The 16565-nt window shown below is 42.1% G+C and overlaps 1 protein-coding gene across 18 annotated transcripts in view; it reads left to right on the forward strand.

Annotated features, from left to right (window-relative positions):
- Window positions 1–283: 283 nt before the first annotated feature.
- Window positions 284–16565, forward strand: part of MYT1L (myelin transcription factor 1 like) — a 310285-nt gene continuing 294003 nt past the window's right edge. For 16 of the 18 annotated variants that reach the window (XM_059467592.1, XM_059467598.1, XM_059467600.1 and 13 more), the window contains exon 1: window positions 7094–7213. The gene's annotated coding sequence lies outside the window, so the exon portion shown is untranslated. Of the gene's footprint in view, window positions 436–7093; window positions 7214–7638; window positions 7811–16565 lie in introns of those variants that run through there. The other 2 variants (XM_059467593.1, XM_059467594.1) reach the window with 2 other exon arrangements.

Here is a 16565-nt window from a genome sequence, read left to right on the forward strand (position 1 = left end):
ATGACTGATAAGCAAATTTTTTTTTATCTATTTAACAGAAGGTCATATGCCGGGGATTTGGAGCTGGTGAAAAAAAAAAAAAAAAAAGTGGAGGAAAAAAAAAAAGGCATCTCGAGAGGATGAGTGGGAGTGCGTGCATTAGAGGATGTATGTGGAAGTAAAACAGATCCCTCAGGCCTGCTAGCCTATCCTACTGCATTTGTCATTCCTGCCAGGGCGACATTTTTTCCCCCTAAGCTTCTGCACACTAAAGAGGAGAGTGAGAGCTTTTTCCCTGCAGTCTTCTTGAAGCCCCCCTGTTTTTTTTTTTTTACTCAGTGTTGGTGGGTGTATTTTAATATATATACATATATATTTTTTTTTTAATTCCATGGAACATGGGGTATCTTTTCAGTGTTCAATGAAGAAAAAAGCAGCCTTTTCTGGGTCTCTGTGGTATGCTTCTTACTCCTCATCCTTTCAAAGTTGTAGTAAGCCAGGGCGTTTCTTAACCATGCTGAAATGTCTTGCTTATGTTTAACTTGCAAATAGTTAACAGTGCAGGTGTGGGCTGTGTTTTGTGCAGGGTGGGGGTTGATTCTTGCAGCTAACTGGGAAGATTATTGTGATTTTTGTAGTTATTCTGTAGCTTGTACTTAAATGTCCATTGTTTGCTCTTTTCAAGTTCTCCTAGCATTACTGCTGTGCAGCTGAAATTGTATCGGGCTGTAGAATAGCTGATAAAAAAATCCTAAAGAATGTGTTTAGTATATGACTGCATAATGTTGCATGCATTAAGCATGTTGTTGTTTATATAAACTTGCTGCATGTGGACAGTACTTGTTTGATATGGAGAGCCTGAGACAGAAGCTTCACAGATTGGAATGCTCAATGACAGCCAAATGCAATTAAATAAAAGAAAGTAAGATACTGTATTTTGCACTAAAATGACTTTTGAAAACAATGGATTTGTACTTTTAAGGGGAACACTTGTATAAGAGTGGCATTTTTGAAACAACACTATCTTAAATGTTTCATAGCTGTAATACATTTTTTTAAATAGAAGAAGCTTTGTAAATAAGGAGTGGTTAATTCAGTTAACTCTTTGAAAACATCACAGTATATATTTCAATTTTAAAATAGTTGTGATAAGTAGTCAATGTACGTTTAGTGAAGATCTGTTAATCCTATTAATTTAGTGCTAAAATGTAGACAAACAGTATAAAGGAAAACAACTTATGTCAGTAAAAAAGAAACTACCTACTGTTTTATGGAAGAGGTGTTACACGGGTTTGTTTCTTTTAATTGTCACTAACAAAGATTAAACTCAATTGAACAGAAGCATGGCATTTTCTTCTGAGTTCTGACCAATGTGCACAGCCTCATCTAGGCAGAGGAGGTTTTTTTAAACCTTTACTTTTTTTCTGAAGAAGTAATGTGAGGATAAAAGTAGACTTTTTATATGATAAATGCTTTGCCTGGTTGATGATACTCCTTTAAAGGTAGAAAAGGAGAAATGCAGTACTTCCTTTCTTGCAAATAAATACTTATGGATTTTATTTGTAATCTATGGGGAATATTTTTTGTATTTCCCATTTGCCATGGAGAAATGGTCACGGGTGCTGGATTTCAGGTGGTGAGAAGTTTCACTTCTCTTGAGGGCAGCTAGAGACTAGAAATCTGACTCATCTACATTAAGTGACTTACCTTAAATTACTTTATTAAATTTCCTATTTTTTATGGGTTTACTTTTGTTTGTTTTAGAAGACACTCTGCAACAGACCTAGCATTAATTTGTTATGATAATCTATCGCTGATAGTTGTTTAAATGGAAATCTTTTTTCCTATCACTCTGATTTCAGAAAGAGTATCTTCCTTGTACATTTTAAAAGAGGAGTAAGATTTAATGCTTTTTTTGCATCCGCCATATTTATCATGCCTGTTGGGATCTGTGGTGGAAGTTAGCTCACAGAACTAGTTTCACACTCTGAGCTCAGCCCAGTGCAGCTCTGGCAGCTGCAGGGAGTGGAGGGTGTCTGAAACGGTGCTGGTTTCCTCAGTGGACTTCAGTTGGAAGTAATGGGATACTGTGCATTAGTAGACTGTCTTATAGCACACAAAGGTTGAGGTCTCCATCTTATCCCCACCTCCCCCCTCCACTTGAATTGTCAGCATCTTCCCAAGGCTGGTGAATAAAACCTGCTAAACTTCGGGAAAAGCCTAACAGATAATGCAGTCAATTCCCTTTCCCTGCCCCCCAAAAGTTAATTACCGAGCTTGGTTGGATTCCTCCCCACCACCCTGACATTTGACTGCTGCTAATTCACTGATTAATCTCATTAATGTGATTATAGCAGGATTTGGAGTTGGCTGCCATTGTTCTGCAGACAGCGCCATTCAGCCCCAGCATTCGCTGCCCCCCTCGGCGAGTCGGTGTGGTTCCTTCAGCACCGGGAGCTGTCCGGCTCACCGGGAGCTGTCTGCTCCAGGAGCTGTCCGGCTCACCGGGAGCTGTCCGCTCCGGGAGCTGTCCGGCTCACTGGGAGCTGTCCGGCTCACTGGGAGCTGTCCGCTCCGGGAGCTGTCCGGCTCACCGGGAGCTGTCTGCTCCAGGAGCTGTCCGGCTCACTGGGAGCTGTCCGCTCCGGGAGCTGTCCGTCTCTCCGGGCGCTCTCCGGCTCTCCGGGCGCTGTCCCTCTCTCCGGGTGCTCTCCGGCTCTCCGGGCGCTGTCCCTCTCTCCGGGTGCTCTCCGGCTCTCCGGGCGCTGTCCAGCTCACCAGGAGCTGTCCGTCTCTCTGGGCGCTGTCTGGCTCACCGAGAGCTGTCCGGCTCTCCGGGAGCTGTCCGGCTCACCGGGAGCTGTCCGGCTCACCGGGAGCTGTCCACGCTCACCGGCCCCGTGCCCTGCGACTACTCCCGGAGGTAAAGGCAGGAGAGGCTTCATGCTTTCTAATTAGGTGGCGGGAAGATGGCTGTGGTAAAGCACCAGTCTCTTAATTTAAATTAATTTAAATTCTTCCTCTCTTCCAAGAGCTGTCTTCGTCTGCATTCTGTTTTCTGGGATCGATCCATGGGGCAGTGGAGTTTAAACAGCACTTATTTGCAGCAGTGCAATTTAACTCACAGAAGGTGAGGGACATTACAGGTGTTGTCGTACTTAGCCAGACTTTTTCATCCTAGTAAAAAGTGCTTTTTTGGGCGAAATGCTTTAATTTATCTGTTTAGGTTTTGTTGGGTTTTTTGTTTGGTTTTTTTTTTTTTTTTTTTTTTTTTGTGCAAAACTCCCTAGCACACTCCAGCTCGTCACCTCAAAAATTATGTTTGCTCTCACCAACACTATTGTGCCCAGGGTCTTTCCTGCAACTGCTCTGCAAATGCCCATTTTCCAGAGTTTGACAATAGGAAGCATTTTATTGATTTAAAATTGATCTGGAAGAGCTTTCTAAGGTCTCCTTATACATATAAATGACTTTTGCAGTCTTCAGTTGCAACACTATTTTATATTCAAGTTATCAGGTTAGGCAGTTTTAAATCAGACTAGGAAAAACTTCCTTAAAGTCAGTCACTTTATGTAGCACTGGGGCTCTGCCCTATTTGGTATTTTTACTTTTATTATCTAGAAGATACATTGTTATCATTTAATAACAGCGAATTGCACATGCGCAGTAACTTTTTTTTTTTTAACCGTCTTCTCTTTCATTTGTATTCTTTATGAGCATGACCCTGTGCTGGAAAAACTGAAGCCACACATTAAACTCTAGTGTGTGAAGGATTTGCCAGGACAAGCAGTGAACTCCTGCAAACCACTAAATTCAAAATACTTTTAAGAGGAAGTGTCCTGCTGAAATAAAGGGTAATCTGTTAAAGAACACACTACATTTTAAAGGATTTAAGTGTAGTAAATGTCAGTGAAACATCTGCAGCCACTGCAACCTATGGATAAACAACAATTTATGTTCAAAACTGAGAAAGTGCACTAAACCCAAAAAATTCAGTTGCTATTTTCTACTATGACTTTCACATAGGTTCTCAGTCACTGATACTATATTCTTAGTAGGGTTTCCTATTTTTTTTGTTTCCTTTTCTTTTCATTTCTTTTTCACTCAAAATCAAAAGCCCAGTGAGTAAAGTATTGTCTCCTTAACTGCTTTAGAAAACTATATGTTTAAAGGATGCATAAAATAGGACTGCATAGGAACAGGTTTTAACAGTGACAGCCACAATATGCAAGCCAATTAAGGCTGCTCGTTAGCGGGTATATTCTTGTAATACTCCTGTCAAGCTGAAATTGTACTCCCTTATTGACAGTAGTGGGTCTGATGCTTGAATTCTGTTTTCTGTGTTTGTCTAATGTTTCAAGACTCACTAGAAACGCAACTAGCAAAAAAGTAAAAGAAACTGAAGGTTTTCAAGCATATTTTACCTGAAGTTTGCTAACCTGGCCAACTTAACCTGCAGGAAAAATACTGTGCTCTCATTAATGCTGCTTAAACATGACCTGCATCTCCTTTTCCCCATGGATAATGCACACTGACGAGACACAGGCTGGGGGAGGGAGAATCCAACCCACACCATTAAACCCATTCCCTAGTATCTTATGGAGGATAATTAGGCCAATGAATAACGAGTCTCCCAAATTTCTTTCCAGACTGTTTTTCTTTTTTTTTGGAAATGCTTCTAATTTATGCAGTGGCCTCCCCCACCCCCCTTAACACTCACCAGTACAAGATTTATGTACATTTTGTCCTGATTAGAGAAAATACTCTTTTTGCCTTCAGTGGGAGAAGCAGTGGCTCTTTTCTTTGTCCCACTACAAAGGCTGGACAAGATGATGAGGGTTTTTTTCCATAGAAATCACCTTCCAAAAGTTTGACCACACCTGCCGTGATACATGTACCACATAGTTGCCTTCACTATCCTTTTAGATGCTAGCTAGGATCTAACATACGGAAGCTAGCTCTAACAGAGGGAGACAACTTGATTTTTCAAATGCAAATACCATTATCCAAAGGTTCTGCATGTAAAACTGACGTTAGAAAATGCTGAGATTCATCTGTAGGGGTGTAGATACCCTATACACTTATAGGGGGGCCCTTTAATCACCACGTGTGCATGTGTGCTTCTCGGGCTACGTTGATTTGTGTGGAAAAAACCCAAACTGACATGCCCTTGCTACGACACAAACATGGTAGATCTCCCTCCCCGCACCGAGGAGGCTTTTCTCCCGGCAGAGCGGCTCCCCCCTCCCGCCCCCGCCCTGCGCGGTGCCCTCCGCGCTCCGCGGCCGCACCTGCGGCCCGGCCGCTCCCGAGGGCTCCGCGCCTCGGTCTCGGGGGAGCCCTGCGAGTGCAGGGAGATGTAATCAGAGATGACAGAGGAAAAATAAGGAAAAGAAACCCAAACAAAAACCCCAAACCACGAGCGAGGTGGAGATGGCGTGGAGGGGGGGGGGGGGGGGCGGGGGAAGAGACACGTAAGTCCCTTTTTTTTCCTTTGCCTTCTCAGGGAAACACTGCGTTTTCCACCAAAAGCGTGGATGTCGTGAGGATTCTGCTATTGTTAGTCCCTGCCCCAGCAGGCTGGCTTTCCCCCTGAATCCCTGTGAAAAACTTTCCCCCACTCCCCATAGCCTCTCTCCTGCCATCGGAGTGCGGCCGTGGAGCTGCTCTGGCGGCTCGGGGCGCCAAGGGCTGGTACGCGGAGCCTCGCCTTCCCTTCCGAGCGCAGAGTGCTGCCCGGCAAGGCTGGGTGGGGAGGGAATGGCAGCCTCTACAGCAACCGACATGTCTGCTGCTCACACGTCAGGCAGAGCGGGCTCGGGAGGGATTACCTCCCAGGGCAAGCTTGAGGAGGGTGTTCCTCCAGACTTTTGGGTCAGACCCCCCCGCTTCTGTCGCGGCCAGCAGGGGCTGCCCGCGGTGCCCTGCCAGCCGCGGGGCTGCCCGCACCGAGCACCGCGGAGCAGGGCGAGCCGCGGCAGGGAGGGAGGGGGGAGGGAGGGAAGAAGGGAGGGAGGGGTGCGGGGAGGAGGGGGCTGCAGCAGCACAATGGCAACGAGGAGGGCAACGACGCCGGCAGGCGCGCGTGTGTGTAGGGAGGGCGTGTGGGCTGTATGCGTGCGCTAGCCAGGGTCCTTCCCGTGCGGAACAGCCTGCCTGCGGGCATGGACGCGCGGGGCGGGCGGGACCCGGCAGGAGGCGCGGCGGTGCCCGGGGCAGGGGCCGGGACACGGCAGGGCTGAGCCCGCGGGGGCGTGCGGAGTCGTGCCAAGGCAGGGGGGAGCCGCCGCCTCCGCGTAAAGATCACAGCCTGTCACGCTGCTACCGAAATGACATTTCGGGGACGGGTTTAAACGAAGCGACTCCCCGCTGTCAAGCCGCTCCCGTCGCAGGGACATCCGGCAGTCTGGGGGCGAGCCCTTTAGGGACGCTGCCCGCGGGCGGGTGACCGCCAGAGAAAAGCCTCTGCACCGCCGTGGAAGGCGGCGAGGTGCCTCTTCGCAGTCATTGTCTTTGTGACACGTTCAGTAAAGCGGTCCCTGGCTAAGCGCAGGCAGCGAGAGCCACAGAAGCCACGTCAAATGGCTGGGGAAACGCTGCTAAGGGTTTGTACATGCAAAGCTGGCCCTTTGTGCGTATGAGCCCTGGTTTCTGTTTGGGCTCTTGATCACATAAAGTTGAGCTGCGCAAGTAGCTAATGGTGTAAGGTTGCTAATCTTTTCTTCTGTAAATAGTTAATTTATTTTGTTTCAAAGGGGAGAAAATGGTGTGAACAGGTAATATAAGCAAAGCTTCAGCAGAATTAACCTGGTGAGGTACTCCAGCAGAAAAAACCGATGGTTTCGATCATTATTTTCTTTACAATATACATTTATTGTTGGGACTATTTGTTGGGACTTCTTTTTCTTTTTTTTTGGGGGGGAAGGTGGGGGGGGAGTTCTCTATCGGAGACACCATTATACGCCAGCACAGCGGCAGGGGAGTATTTTTAGCGGTCTCCCCTCCCGGGCGGCTGCGGCGTTTCGGCGTTCCCCTCCATTGGGTGGAACACAGCGCCGGCGCGGCGCCCCCCGCCGCCGGGGAGCCCGGCCGGGGTGCGCGGCCCCAGCCCTGCCCGCCTCCCGCCGCGCCGCGGGGGCCGGGCCTGCGCGGCCGCGCCGGGCACTGCACCGCGCCGCGGGGCCGGCGGGATGGATGCGCGCCGCGCTGCTTAAAGGATGCGGGCTCAGGCGGGGTAAGTCAGCAATCTGCTACGGATGCTGTTCTGCTGCAGTAATGTGGTCTCTAGGGGAACTAGGGCTTGATGCATGCTACGCTGCCTAGGCTTCCTCCAGCCCGTCGCCTCTCTGCTGCTCTTAAATGGAGGTTACAGCTGATCCATCAGCCACAGAGCTGCACGCATGCCCACCTTCTCAGCCTTCAGTGGTGGAAACTTATTAATTTCTGCCTTCGACTTCAGGCCCGTTGGTTTCCTGTCTGAAAGCATTATTACTTTTGTCCATGTGGCAAAATAATTAGCATACAGATGAGAAGGGATCCTGCCTCTGAGCCTCAGTCGCAGGAGAAGATGTGCAGTGGAAAGTTGATTGGATGAATGGAGAACAAATGGTGGGCGTTCAAAAGCATTAGGAGAGTTTTGTTGTCGTGGAGCAGGTTTGTCAGTTTTCTGGGTGAATCTCGTAAGATGGAAGGCAGGGTGGCTGGTGCTGAGACGACTGCTTGACAGACTGTGGCCTACTTGAAGGTGCACATTTGGACTGCATGCATAGATAATTCCTTTGGACTACTTTGTTTTGCAATTCTGCGGCTTTCCCTTTCCTGTTCTTTCAAGGTAAATATGTTCTTTTATCACCGTTGTTGCTTGCAGGGCACTTCGCTGTTGTTGACAAAGTGATGGAAAGTTCAACTCTTTGGGCAGTTAACAAAGGAATAGCTTGTACTTCTTCCCCCCCAGCTCCTCAACACATACTCCTGTGCATAGAGCTGGAGGAGGCTGAGCAGCTCGGGCCCGATCCTGCTCTCCCTGAAGTCAACGGGGAGTTTGACATTGCTTCCAGTGAGAACAGGATCGAGCTCTCAGCGATTGTTGTTTTAATAATGACTGTTGGAAATGTCAGATTTCTGCTTCCTATTTTCTAGAACAATGTGGGCAGACCTGTAAAATTAGCAACTACTGTTTCAATGAAAGCCCTGCTGTGATTAGTTTTGATTGGTGTGGTATGCATTTTCTTGGTTGAAAGGGGAAAAAATGCTTATTTAACACAAACTCGACAGTAACGCTAAAGCCCAAGTTGCAGATTGACAAATTGCTAGTGATTCTCTCAGCTCTATGTATCTGTGCTACATATGTGTCCTTATAAAGGCTTCTTTTTTGAGAGAAGAAAAAAGAAAAAAAACAAGCTATCTGTGAATTAGATATTTTTTTGTCACATAATAATACTGAGTCAGACTGGAATTCCACTTCTTGAACAGAGCATCCATTGATAAGCATTTCTTATATAATTCTGATGCTGTGTATAAAATATGGAGTACTTGAACATTTAGTTATGTTTGCTTTTTTTTGTGTAGTCATTTAGGAATATTTTTATTCAATTCTAATGATTCCTAACCTCCTTAAAAATGGTGATTTTCATTTTAACTGACCTAATTTTGAAACTGCATTTAAGGTTGTGGTTAAGTAGAAATTATTATCTGGTAATTGTCTTTACATAGTTCTTGTGACTATTGTAGAACAGTTTAATAGATTATTTGCTGTAATTTGAGTGGTGTGGGGGTTTTGTTACCTTTAAGTATATTGCTGGGGAGAACAACAGCTACAGTTCCAAATGATGTTTAGTTTTTACCTTTCTTTCCCTTTCTTTTTTGTTTTTTTAATTGCCATTTCAGTTCAGGGTGATAGTTTATTTTGAAAAATTTCCAAACAAATAGAAGTCTTTGTCATGTCACTCTCCTAACAAAAAAGCCCCCCAAATATTGGAACAAACAGTTAACCCTTGCTGGGCAATTTGCAGGTACCCCATATGATTTATTAAGGTTGATTTAGTTTGGAATGATAAGGTTAAACTTGGTTGCTGTAGTGTCACCTGATAACTATATATTTATACTTGTTTGCAATATGACACATTTAAAAACAATTAAGATGGCAACACAACACTTTGAACATTAGAAATACAGAGTGATGCAAGACTATGTAAAAACCAGGATCTTTCTAAGTAACTATATTTTTCTAAAAACTACATTGATTTATCAAGTGAAACAAAGAGAAGAGTAAATTATTACAATGCGTAAATGTAGAATTAGGTATATTTTAATCTGATCTGAATAGTAGATTCAATTTTGTATGTATTTTACAGCTTGAACTTTCTGGAGAGTGAATATTCTTCCTCCCCCTTCCCCCCCCCCCTTTTCCCCCCCATTTTCACCAACAAGGGCAATAGTTAAATGCCAAATATTTGCAGCGGTTTCTTTGTTTTAGATTCAAATACCCAGTTATATGCCCACATTTTCAAAAAGGGCATCCGTTTTATTGTAGTAGTTCTTGGTTCATAGTATGACTTTGTTGTTTTACTCTACAGTCTTGGATGTTACATATTATAAAATTGAGCAACTGTGTGTTTGGAGACAAAGACAATTAAGAAAGAAGAGGAGCTACTTCAGTATAATCAGAGATATATGATTTCTCCAGATTTGTTAAGGACTATTTTTGAGGGTTTCTGTTTTTCTTGTTCTCTTCTATTTTGTTTAATTTTTGTGTTGAGGAGATGAGTAAGATATGCAAAGGAATATTTTGATTATATACACATACATGCTACACATATGCGGCAGACTATTAGCAAGGCATAGAAACTTTGCTATATGAATGGCAGAAAAGAAACTGTTTTGAAAACTGGTCTGTGCTGGTCAGGCTTTAATATGGACCCTAAAAAAATGAAAATATAATTCCCATACATTAGCATTTCCATGGGAAATGAGCATGGGTATTTCTAAGTGCATTGCCAAGCACATTTATAAAACAAAGTTGTTTGTGTTAGAATCATTTCTTGATCAACTTTGAGAACAGTAATTGTTTTTTTGAGAGAGTCAGGGGTGGAAAAGTACTTTGATATTAAATAGGTATGCAGCACTGAATATCCTCACGGAAATACTGAGTTTAATATCACTTTGTCTGAGCTTGATAAATGTTTGCATCATGATGATCAACTTTCAGTAAAGATGTGAAGTTCCTGATAGTATAGTACCAGAAAACTTTATGGCTGTGGATTACTTACTGACCTTTTCTTTCTCGTAATAAGAATAATGAGAAATGCTAATAAGATTATCAGTGGTGTTTTAAACAGAAGTGCAGCCAGATTTCTATGGAGTAAAAATGGGTGCAGACCAAATAGCATTGTCTTCTCCACATATCCTAGATTAAAAAGTCACAAGGAGAAAAAAAATCAAAGCTTTTGTAGCTTGTTGACAAAGATTATCTCTTTAGAATCCTTCACAGTATTTTGCATTGATTAGAATCACTCTGTCTATTTCAGCCATAGAAGAAAAAGCAGCAAAATGTTGTGAAACTGAAATGAAGGGGAAACATCTTGTGTGGGGAGAGGGAGTTGAATGTGGAGACAGACAAAAATCACAATAGAATTTTTGATCCCTTAAAGGGATCATACTTCTAGTCATGAAAACAGTAAACATTATTATTAGATCGGATTTAAAATCCGATCTCGGATCAGATTTTCAGTGTGTATATACTGGTTCAGCATGTTTGCACTGAAGCTGCAGATGTGGAACACAGTCGCCAAGTAAGGAAGCTGGCCAGCTTGGTGGTGGAAATAGCCAGGGCTGCAGGGTGCCCCAGAGAGAACCATCAAATCAGGTCAGTATAGAACTGTCTGGTAGGTTGTAAACAATAGGAAATCAATGTTGTGTCTGCCAGTAGACCCTTTGGTTTGCTGAAACTCCCACCTGCCTAATGCATCTGGGCAGTTGGTTTGAGAAAACAGTTTTCTTCAGGATAAATTTTATGTTTCTTGAAGGTCTGTCATAGCCAAGTTGATCATAGTTTTGCACCAAGCAAACACATAAACATCTGTAAGGTCACAGATTTCCAACCAAACCAGTACTGGGGTCTGTTATTTTGTGAAGTATTTAAGGTCTGCATTTCTCATACCTCATGTCTTCTTGGCATTTTTTATCAGGAAGTTGGTTACAAAGGGCATAGTATACAACAAATACATGTTCACTTGGTATGGCTTAAGCTGGTTTAGTCTGAATCTGGCAAGTCCTGTGCCTTGCTTGGTGCAGTAATAAAGTGAATTAGGGCAAAGCAGCAATTTAAGAAAAAATATTTTTATGAGGGGTTTTAAAAAGGCTGCTGTTTTGTTCCTACTTTGCATGATCCTGCTTCTGACCCCAAAGAAAAGAGAGCAGTGAGGAGCTTTGGAACAGGCTTGTAATAGTATTTTATAGGATGGCAGGCCAAACATATTTCTCATGTGGCTCCAGTAAAATCAAAAGGGGACATCTCCTCACTCTCTCAAGATTTTTTATTAATAATATTGTTTATTGGCAGAACATAATGGAGAGTACAGTTACCATTCCAAAAAGACTTTAGACTGCTCACTGAATGGCTCCTTTTTTCCAGGCTTTCTGGTGATGTTGTCTCCTTCATGTCCCGTCCCCTCAAATAGAAATAGTGATACTATTGCAGATGTAATACTGCAATGTTTATATTTCATATCAACAGCTTGCTTTATTTTTCCAAGGGAAATCCCCGTTTTTCCTTCTGTCTCTAGCCAATACTGCAGGATATTACCAAGGGAATAAAATTTTTATGCCTAATTTTAGTGTTCCTCTGCCTAATGTAGTGTGAATAAGTACCATGTTACAGCATTTAACCTAGTCCATCTTTGTCACTTTTTGAACAGTTCCTCAGTTCAAATAAAATAGTCAAAATGCAGAAAGAGAAGATCTCTAAAGATCTCCAAGGTTTGTTTTGAGGATAAACTGTAGGGAGTAGATGTTCTGGCATTTCTTCAGTGCTGCAGCAGGGCATTCTCTCACATAAGGAATACTACTGAAAGGGGTTTCCCAGGCCTCTTGTGATACTGTAAATCAGTGGCTCATCCTTTTATTTCACATCTCCTACCTCAGTACTGTTGAATTCTGTGTATTAGTTTTCAGCACTAGTGATTTGTTTTGGTAATATTTTCAGAGATACTAGCAATTCCTCTGTCATTCGAAGAGGAAAAGGCCATGTTTGAATATGAAACTATCTTTATAACATAGTTAAAACATATATTAGTTGTTTGCATACATTGTGGCTGTCATATCCTATGAACAAATACTCAAGATTTTTTAGGGGCTGTCCTGGGGTGACTTTATGATGCTTGTATCCCAAATCATCTGTTCTGTTTTTGCTGGATATTAAGTTCTGCACTTTTGAGACTAAATCAGAGAGTGAAGGGGGGGAGAGAAGAATGTGCATATTTAGGAAGAACTCATGTCATAGAAAGAACTTACGTCATAGAAGAACTTATGTCATAGAAAATGATGAGGTGTACTACAGATACTTTCTTTGTATCTTTATAATACTCTTGGTATGTCTAGCACAAATTATTATGAATTCAGAATTATGTTTCAGCAGTGTCTTGGTTAAGCTGCATGGTTTGAATTAAAAATCCAGAAAAACAGATTCCTTGGGCTGGGAGTTGACACTAAAAAGTAATGCTTGTGTTTTTTCAGCATGTACAAGCACAAAGTCCATTCCGGATCTTGCTAGGAAACACCCAGAGTTTACTCAGGTCAAGTTAAAATACCCTCACACATAGAAAAAGATGTCTGTTCCAGCAGTGGTAAGATGCCTGTACAGTTGATATGTTATGTATTTACTAAGAGAAACAGATTTACTGCTCTTCAAGAATTTCACAATCCACTGTTCCTTTGGCTGTGATCAACCTGCACCCAGTCTCAAACTCCAGTTTTCATCAAACTCCAGATCTTATCACTTCCAGTGATGAATAAATGTTTTTCTCAACCTTTTAAAATACTCTGCATGTTTGGATCTACTTGAGCTAAGGTCTTTACTGTGTGTGGAGTTACTGGACCTCCATATTCCAGGAAAATAGCATACTTCAGTCCTCAGGGTTAGTGTGCCCAGGCCAGGCTGCAGCATTCTCACAAGAACCAAGGTGGTTTTTGGACATTGCATGTGTAAGATGGAAGGGTTGTGATGAGAGGAATGAGTAACAATGTCACATCAGGGAAAAAGAATCAAACATTCAATTAAAAGGAAACTGCTGGTGGAAAAACTGAGGTTCTGTTAGCCAACATACAGAGTTTGGACACTAAGAAAAATCAGAATTCTGTGACCCTTGGACATATGATCTTGAAAAAGAGAAGGAAAAGAACCTGAGAAGTGGATATGGACAAACAAACTTGTTAAGAAGGATTACACAGAGGAGTCAAGAGATGTACATGGAGGGAAGTCATGAATCCAAGGACCAGCTGGAAAGACAAAAAAGCTCAGGTAAGTTTATTTTTATATGCTACTTCTGCTAGTTTGTTCTGTTTTTTTCCCAGCTCTAGGAACTTATTCTTTCCCTTCAGCTCTTTCATCGCTCTCTTAGCGTAGTGTCTGATTACAAAGGGACAGGAAACAAAGAAAATGCCTTTCAAATAGCCAGTTTATTTTAACACTCCTATATGCACTGTCAATTTTAAGTAAAAACAAAACCAAAAGATAAAATACACCACACCCAGTATTCATAAATGTGTGCTAAATATAGATAAATATATGTGGGCATGTGGAATTTCTGTGACTGAATATCAGTTCTTTGCGTGCAGGGGCAAAAACAATGGCAATGAAACTGACACCTTAGTATGCCATTAGAACAGATGGGAAACAAGATTCTTAAAAGTAGACTTGTAATTGTTTGCTAAAACTGTGTTTTCTGTGAATAAAATGTGTACATGTAGTGGAACCTTCATACATGCAGCCCCTTGCTTTCTGAGAGTAAGCCCAGTGCAACATTTTTTAAAATTTTTATTTCAGGGAACAGAGCCATTTTGATGTTGGCTCAGAGAAGCTGCTCACTGAATTAAACAATAGCAGCTATCTATTTCCATTCATGGATTTTTAGGTTGATCTTTGCATGAACATCCCCTTTTATCTTCAGGACACTGTCAGCATTTTTCAGCAAGTATTCTTTAAATGCTGAGAATGAGGAAGGCCTCTTTTACATCTGCTTTTACAGTATGCTAGTGCCTCACTTTTATCAGCTCTGGAGAAGTGCTTATAGCAGAAAGGCTGGTAAGGTGTCTGGGTGAACTCCAGCTGCTCTGAAGAACTTTCTCAGGGGTCTCTGCCCTTTCTGAGCAGATTGCTGTCTGTTCAGTCACTTACTGCCATGTTTCTGCAACTGGTACCTGTGGTAGTCCACCCTCTGTATCCAAGGTCTTGAAAAGGTGCTAAATTTAAAGTAGCCATCAATGACAGACTTTCTGAACTGCCCACAGTGAGGCTGATCCATTTCATATCTTATGAGGAAAAAAAAAAAGTGGGAAAAGGATGGAGATTTTTATCTATGATCTGTCCAATCTAACTATGCCTTTTTTGTTTTGTTGTTGCTTATCAGTGACCTTGCCTGAGAAGAAGCAGATGATGTTTAGAAGGAAGAAAAGAAAGAGAAGGTAGATATTTTCCATAGGTCTGTTTGGCCTTTGCGACACAACATGCTGGAGAAAAGGCACACTTGAATAGTTTACCTTGAAGGCTGAGCATCCTGATTTAGCAAATGCAGGCCCTGCAAAGCAGCATGGGATAAAACACCCAGTCATTTCACTGCAGCAGTCACTGTGTTTCACAGACTGCCCTGCAAAGCAGGTCTCATCCCATATACCTTCTTCCTTTACCTCCTACCTGCCCAAGAGCCAGCACAGATTGCCAGTGTTAATTCCAGCCAACTCCAGTGGAAAATATGAGCATATGACAAGATTGCACATGTGTTAATGACTCATGCACTCTGCACTTTTTATTTGTTGTTTTATATGTTATTTGATATAGTTAATAAATTTTTATATTGCAAAAACTGTGATGGATGTGTTCTGTTTGAAAAACTGACATGGAACATCCTTTTCCTATGCCCATGCTTCTTGCCAAATTCAGTAAAATGTGGTTAACTTGAAATTAATTTTTTTTTAGCAGTCATAAGTGCAGCTTACTCAAAGAGCAGAACAATCAGATTCAAAGCAGTACTGCCAATAACACATATCAGAGTATGCTTCTGATGCTTCCAGGAATTATATTCAGATTGACTCCTATAATTGGTCTTCTGTATTCAGAATCATAAGTATTTCTACTCTTAGTGAAAGCATCTTCCTTTTTGGTTTTAAAGGTGTTTTTAATTTTGCAAATATACATCAGAAGCCACTGAGCAATACGTGTGTCTTTGTTTCCAGATGCTGGGTGAATCACTTCAGGAACTAGGGAAGAAAAGATAGAGCAGCTTTTTGAGAATTACAGTTTATGAAGTAGCTATCTTTATAAATATTTTGGTCTAGAAAACTGTCCTTGCATTGCAATATTGCAAGAGGATTCCTAAAAATGTGAGCTCTACACAGATTTCATAATTTAATAGAGGTTAGTGAGCCACATCTTGTGACCACTCAAAAGTCTCACTTGTGTTTATGTACTCAGAAGTTAAGAGAAGTGTGAATGGGATATCTCACTACCTAATTTGCTTGCTTTTTGTGTACTTTGTAAGAGTCACAGTTGCACCTTTATGGTAATATATATACAAATTGACACCTTTTTTTCAATACATAAGATTTGTCAGCACCAAGTTGCTAACCACAACTAAACAGTCAGGGTTTGCAGATTCCCAGAGCCACCACGCCACTAATTTCTTAGTGTATAAATGCTTCTGATTTTGAGGCATTTCCATTGATAGGTTGATATAAACTTGGTGCAAAATTAGAAGTGAAATTACAGTGTCATGTATCTAAAAGCTTTGCGTCTGCTATTGATGATGCGAGATTTGCATCATGAGTCTTGGTGTGTTTAAATCAGTTGTGGAGTGCTCCTACTTCATAGCAAATTTTATTTTCTGCCTCCATCTTCTACTTTTCCTCAATTTTGTATATATTTTTAAAAATCTGATAAAAGTGAAACGCTGAACATGCAGGGAAAACAGGTACTAAAATATGAAAAGACATGAGAACTCCACTGATTTGTTCCATATGTTTGTAATGGTACTATAGATTTGAGTATTTGAACCATTAATATGGGAAATTAAGAAAGAACCAGGGCTCTCAAAAAAAACCCACAAAAAAGCCAGGAATTGGGGGAAGCTGAGTTTCAACTTCTTGAAATTCCTTAAGCAGAGTTCTGTGGTCTCACCATGTTAAGCATTTCCTTCCAGATTGTCTGAAAATTGCATAAACTATCCTGAATTCCAAAATTCTCCTGTCTAATGGTGTCTTATTTCTGTGGAGCTTCTGACTCCCTGTATGGAGTTCAAGGAACATATGGATGACACTCTTAGGCTTATGATTTACTCTTGCGTAGTCCTGCAAGGAGTAGGGGTTTGGACTCCATC

The sequence above is a fragment of the Ammospiza nelsoni genome, chromosome 3 (genome assembly GCF_027579445.1).
Source record: "Ammospiza nelsoni isolate bAmmNel1 chromosome 3, bAmmNel1.pri, whole genome shotgun sequence".
Lineage (NCBI taxonomy): Eukaryota > Metazoa > Chordata > Aves > Passeriformes > Passerellidae > Ammospiza > Ammospiza nelsoni.